The sequence below is a fragment of the Corvus brachyrhynchos genome, unplaced genomic scaffold (genome assembly GCF_000691975.1).
Source record: "Corvus brachyrhynchos isolate BGI_N302 unplaced genomic scaffold, ASM69197v1 scaffold14, whole genome shotgun sequence".
NCBI classification, from domain to species: Eukaryota; Metazoa; Chordata; class Aves; order Passeriformes; family Corvidae; genus Corvus; species Corvus brachyrhynchos.
This window is the reverse complement of record NW_008239110.1, coordinates 8,541,316-8,547,958: the sequence shown is the minus strand read 5'-3', so window position 1 is coordinate 8,547,958 and position 6,643 is coordinate 8,541,316. Positions and strand designations below refer to the sequence as shown.

The 6,643-nt window shown below is 46.4% G+C and overlaps 1 protein-coding gene across 6 annotated transcripts in view; it reads left to right on the top strand.

The window, feature by feature from the left end:
* The window catches only part of FYN (FYN proto-oncogene, Src family tyrosine kinase), a 79,047-nt gene that overhangs the window by 57,252 nt on the left and 15,152 nt on the right, over positions 1-6,643 (top strand). The gene's annotated exons all lie outside the window — the stretch shown is intronic.

Below are 6,643 nucleotides of genomic sequence, written 5' to 3'. Positions count from 1 at the left end.
CTCTCCTATGCTTTGGGGCTGCTTTCAGTAAATCCTGAACTCATCTTAACTCCTAGTCAGAAGTTCAGTGCTGAATGCATGTCCTAAAGAGAATGTCTTATTTCTTTATCTTTTCTTTGAAAACCAAAATGAAACAAAGGTGATTTGTGAGAACACAGCTGGAAGTGACAGCAAAGACAAGATCCTCATGGTGCAATAGCAAAGAGGATATTTTACTTACTGGCTATGAGACTCTGACTGTGGTAATCCAGAAAAGTGTATGTAGGGTATTTCTTTTCTAGTGTGCCTACTAACCACTATTACCACTCCTGTACTATTCTTATTTTCTTTATTTCAAACAGGTCAAAGAGTTGTGCCTCTGTGCAATGGAGCTGTGTCTCTCTGAGTGCTATGTTTTCTTTCTTCTTAAAAAGTTGTTTTAATAGAAATGCCATTTTCCAGTGCCACACAGGATGCTGGGCACCAACAACCACTGATACACTATAGAAGTGTATCAAAGAGTTTCGTAGCTTTTTCTGAAAAGCGTGTGTGTTCAGACTGAGCCATGACACAGACTCTTTGTAGTTATTCGTTACAAGCCATGCTTAGTTGTCAGATGTTGGTCCAAGCTGCAGAGCTACAGTTTTGTTCTCTTTCTGCTAGCAGTACTTTGTTAGTGCTTGCTCAATATGTGTTGGTAAACACCACTCCGTCTTTTCAGTGCCAAAGCCAGGGAGGGTCCTGTTAAACCCTGTTGTACGTCATCAAAAAGCACAGGCCAGCTAAGTACTTTATAACCTGCATTTACCCCCTCCTCTTGTGAGTTTCTTCTCTTGAGCAAAGTCCCTGTTTCAGCAAGGACCCTGACATTAATTCTTAGGAAACAGCTAACCTCTTTCTGTAACTTAGTTCTCTAAGTGTTGACAGAAGGAGCCAGAGAGTTTCCAGCATGCCTTGCCCTGGCATGCATGGAAGCATCCTGGGAGCAGCAGCAGCAGCAGCTCTTAAGCTGTTCTCACCCCTCCAAACTGCTGTCAGCAGTACCCATTCACAGGGATGTGGACCACAGGCTACAGCCACCCTAAAAGGTGCCTGCTTCACATTCAGACAGCAAGGCCTGATTATTTTGGTGGAGTCCTTGAAGAACCCGTGATAGATAGTAATGCAGTGCCTTAACCACTATTGATTTCAGCCTGAGGGTGGGAATTGCTTCTTGCTAGAAAAAAATAGGTTTGTGTCATTCTCTCCAGAGCAATAAGAGTGTCTGGAGAGGCTCTGGTAGACAGAAAGCTGCCTGCTTGCTGTTCCTGTGTGTAAAACAAGAAGAGTTTTCCCTGAACAAGGCAGGCAGATCCAGTCTGCAAAATGGCTTTGAAACAATGTCCTATATTATCTCCATTTCTGCCTGGTTTGCTGCCATGTCTTTTGTTTCCTTTGGAAACCACCCAATTTATAGTTTTACATGACTAATTATTTGTTTTCATAGACAAGTATGTGACCTACTTCTGGCCAAATCTCTTCAGGCTCCCGATCCCTAGGAAATCCTATGATGACCTGTTTGCCTCCCAGTTTAAATCTCTCAGAACAGTTTTGCTCTCTTCACATGTTAAAAAAGCTGTGAAAACCTGCCTGACATTGAGGAGAAGTTTTGATTTTTAAATAAAAATCACTAGATTTGGGGTGAGGAAACTTTGAGAAAAGTATAACAGGCCTGGCAGGGAGAAGGAGCATAGCCATGGGTATCTCCTGCCCTTCTTTCATGGCAGAAATCACTTTTATTGAGGTTAAAGTGTCTGGGAAGGGAGAATTCATTTGGCTTTTAGCATACATTGCTGATGATCTGGAGGTCTGAGTAACATTTGCCTGGCTTCATCTCCTGGTGCCAGTATGGAGAAGTCACCCATCCTTCCCATACTTGAGGGTGATGGACAATACTTCCTTCCCCTGACCTCAGAGTCAGGCTGAAGCCCTTCAGAGCTACAGAATTCCTTAAAAGAGAAAACCCAAAGGGCTGTAACCACAGGCATCATGTGGAAAGGTTTTCCTACTTTCACTAATATTTTTTGTCCCTTTCTTAAGGGTAGCTTGTTCTAGGAGGGGGTGCTTTTTTGACCAAGTAGCACACACTCAATTTACACATCATTGCAATTAACCTGGCTTCCAAGCCAGGGTGAGCCTAAGACCTTTAATTTATTGAGGGATAAACATGGTTTCTAATGCACCAATGGATTTTTTTTTCAACTGGAATTCAGTTCTGGCTTGTTTAGTTAAGCTTCAGTTTGAGCAATGCTTGTTGGAGACCACAGTATCAGGAGGAAATGGTTGCCTCTGCTTGTTTCCCATGACCTATTACTTCAGCCTCCAAGGGGATGCATCTGGGGACTGCTCTGTTTATCTAGCTGACTACTGCTTCAGTGGGAATTTTGACACAGGAGGAAAGCTTGGCCAGCAGAGGGGAGGGGAACGGGGAGCACGCCAGACTGGCAGCTCCTGTGGGAGAAAGGAAATGTTTTTCCTTGCAAAATCTGAAGATTAAAGTCTCTGGTCACTCTCTCCTCAGCAGTCATCCTTCTTTTGGCTTAAGTGTGTTAGTACAGAGCTCATTGTTGGCGTGGGGAAGAGGTGGTTTTCTCCAGCTTTGCTTGATCTCCTACTCCCTTCCCCCACTGTCACTTTTGTCTCTGATTAAATATTTTGAAAGGAAACAGATGGGGATGCTTTGAGCCCCAGCGGGCTAGAGTGCAGGATTCCTGAACCTGTGTGGGTATTACTTAGCCTGGTGGTAATGTTTTACTGACCAGTTTATTTTCTTTTGGGTTTGAACAAAGGAGGCCTGACTGCTCCTGATTTATGAGAGGTAAATAAAAAGCAGTTCGTTGTCTGCACTGCCATTTCTCAGCAATTGTCAGGAAGGAAAGAGATGGTCATGCCACTAATGATTTAAAGTGTGTGACTAGCAGCTATACACTGCCATTAAATAATACAAAAAAACCCAGTTCTTGGCTTGTAATGAGCATTTGGCTCCTCTTGCTCTTAGAGGAAGTGAGTAATCAAAGGGGAAAAACATGCCTGTTCAGAGTAACGCCCATTTCAAAGGCTACACTGGGGGACTGTATTGCAGCCTGCCCCACTGGGGCTTCTTTAGGCTGTTGCTGTTGCAACATCTTCCCCACACACCCAGTGTCAGGCATGGAGTCTCGCTTCCTTCCACTGGTGATGATGCTTGTGTCAGCCTGGGAAGGCAAGATTTAAAACTCCTGGTATCCTACAGGACAAAGAGAAACTTCCCATCACTTCCAGCAAAGAATTTCCCATGCAGTTCTGCTACCCTTACACTGATACGGTTCACAGTTAAGTGGAGTTTTGGCCGAGTACATGGCATTTTTGTGCTCCACAGAGTTGCTGGGTTAGAGTTGTTCTATTCTAAGCAGCAGCAGCTGATACAAATTTAAAATTTTCTTAATAAAAAAAAAAGTGCAGAGTTATTTTCCAGGCCATGTTTCTATGGCACACACTAGCAGCACTTGCAGTAGTGCCATTCTAAGCGCACATGAAACAATAAAGATCTTTCTGATGCCTTCCAGATGAGTCAGAGCTATTTTGGGAGCTCTAGTACATGTTTGTAAACTCTCAAATCATTTTTGCCTCCTTAACACTTAGAAATAACTCCTTCCTGCCCTGCATAAAATCAAGTGATGCTTCTTAGTTTGATTTCCTAGAAATAGGCAGGGATGTTTTCCCCCCTTCCAGGCTCTCTCCAGTCCCTTTGTAGGGACTTGTTCCCCAGCTAATCAGACCTGTTTTGTTTGTGACTGACTGTACTGCAGGCTGTAGCATCCAGGGCTTTGACCTCACTCTTGACCTGCCGTTCCCTGAGGCAGCCCAGGAGCGGACAGGAGAAAGGATTCCTGGTTCTCAGCCAGCGAGGTCCCGGGAGGGATCACCGATACATGCCTGCAGAGGTGCCATCTGCCCTGTGAGAAGGAGCACAGCCAGGACAAGAGGAAGGGTGAGGGGAAGGGGGGCTGCAGGCAGAGAGCCAGAGGGGTGTTCAGGCCCGTGGTCCCGCCCCTCGCCCCCCGCTTCCTGGGGAGGAGTCCGCCTGCAGAGCCTGCTCCTCATCGCTGATGTTTGCCAGGCTTGTAATTTCATGTTCATTCTCACAGCACAAAAAATGTGATTGCACAGTCCCTCCCACACGGCACTCATCATCGCCTGCCGGGGCTGACTCGTTTCCTGTTTCATGCTTGCTTCAGCACTTCGTTTTTACCTTTTGCAGCTTTCCCTTTCCAGCCCCAGAAGCAATTCAATGCCACACTACATTCCCTGATTGCTAACCCAAGAGCTCCCCTAGTTTTTCGGTCTTAGAGCTTGGGGTCCTGCATTGGGTTTGGTTTTAAGGTACAAGAGGTAGCAGCTTTGTAGCATTTCCGGAAACAGGATCGTTATCAAGCTGGCAGTGGCTCTGGGGAATGAATTTCAGAGGTTTCTGCTTCATCAAGATTTAGATCTGAAAAGAAACCAAAGCTCTGAGGGATTTTCACTTGCCTCAGAAGAAACCGTGCTGAGAGTTGTATCTCAAGGTCACTCAATCATCCCAGCCCTCTCTGCTCCTTCTCATCACATGACCTACTTATAGCCAGCAAAGAATTAAAGCAGGGCCATGGATTGATTTTTCCCAAGGAAATCCTCCGGGGAGATAACCTGTGTGAATGCCTGGGCAGAGCCGGGCAGAGGTCCCAAGAACAGGGCTGAGCCTCACGAAAATCCTCACAGGCTCAGGGCTGGCTGCTCTAGCCATAAATTGTATCAGTAGCTTTGGTTTCATGTGGCTACAAGTAGTGTAGAAACCCAAAAAAGGCTTTCTCCAGGCTGAAATGTTTTCAAAAAAACAGGGGACTGAGATAAAAGCTGCAGATTAGTACCTTGTTTTGGGGCAAAGACAGGCTATCCTGACCTGATGAATGCAGTGTGCTGTTGATGTTTATGTGTGGGGTTACTGATGTGCTAGTTTGTAATAAAATAGGTTCCAGCAAAAAAAAGAGAGAAATCCCTCCCCCACTGATACAAAATCTGCTTTCAAAGTAGGAGATGGGCTGCCTTGTCAGCTGGGGTAATTTGGCTTATCAGATTTATTAACATGCTTGTCGGTAATACACATTTTATCTGATGCTGTAATTTGTTTGCAGCACAAAGTCAGCTTGTTTAATAAGCTTCTGAGGCCTGGGCAGAGGGAGGTGGTGGGGTTTTTAATCAGTGTGTTGAGAAGAGAATAAGCACAGGAACTGTGTGTTCGTCCATCACGAGCCACGCACAGCGTCAGGCCTGTGTGAACGCTCCGTGTAGCTACAGCAAGCAGGAGGCTTTCGGGGCGGTGCTCAACACATTTAGGAATTTTTGTGTTTTCACAGCACTCCACTGTCTCTGTCTCCAGTGCCAGGCATTGAATGAGAGGCAACACCTTGGAGGGATCCCTGTTGGACAAACACACACACCCCCATTCACACAAGCTGTGTGTGATCCCCTTGTGTTCTGGCAGTGCACGTGTTGTACCTGCAGGTGACCAGCCTGGTGTGTCCTCACTGGTCTTTGCTCTCCCTTCACTGACAGCTCTGCCATACTGGATGGCAGACTCCCTTGGACTGTCTAGCTTCCAACATGTGTTTCAGGGCCAGAAAACCATGAGGCAGGGCTCTGCTAGCAAGCTCTCTGCCAACCTTGCATTTTTCTCCTCCCCATCTACCACTCCAAATCTGTCATCTATCAGGAAATACTGCACAAACTGCAGAACGTGATTTTTTATGTTAGTTGCTTTAGACAGAGAAACATCCATAGCAGGGGCAACATGGAGAGGTAATGAATAAGCTGTCCTGTCACTGGAAAATCCACAGCACAGACCATTTGTCTTTCCAGCAGTGCTCATCACACTCCAGTGAGGATTGTACTGCTCTAGTTCTCAGGAAAAGGGATGTCCTGGAATTGATTTCCCTTCTCAGGGACTTACCTTGCTTCTCATCTTCCTGTGGTTTGACAACACACCACATATTCATCTCCCAGTACCACACTGGCTGTAGGTTGAGGAAGATAAAAATACTGGGGGAGTTGGCCACAAGAGAGTCTGAAGAGATTTTCTTCCTCCAAAGATGAGTTGTAGGTGGTTGCTACCTTTGGATCTGAGTATGAAGCACAAGGGAATTAGAGCAGATTTGGCCAGGTTTCTCAGAAAAACACAGCTGATTAAAGAAAAAAAATTGTTGAATAAAATGTGTGCAACACATGAACAAGTAAACCCCCGTGCATGGCCATCTCATACAGCACCAGCAAACCTCCAAGGCTTCAGGTTCCCAGCCAGCCTTCAGCCCTTCCTTCGTTCAGCTGGCACGGGGTGTGTGTACTGTCTCGGCTGCACACAGGACAGAGCCGAGGGACATCGGCCCTCACGTTCAGGGCTGCCTGCACAGGCCCATCTAAAGGCATGCACTGCAGGCCTAGGGAACCTGACCACCAGATACACACAGTTCACAGGTTTTTTTGACATGGGCTGTACAGCCCCAGGTTCTCCCAGCAGCTGGAGCAGCCAGTTGCCAACCCCACGTGGCTGCTGGTGCTGCTGAAACAGGGCCAGCTTCCAGGACAGAGGCTCAAGTGATGGCCGCTGGTGCTG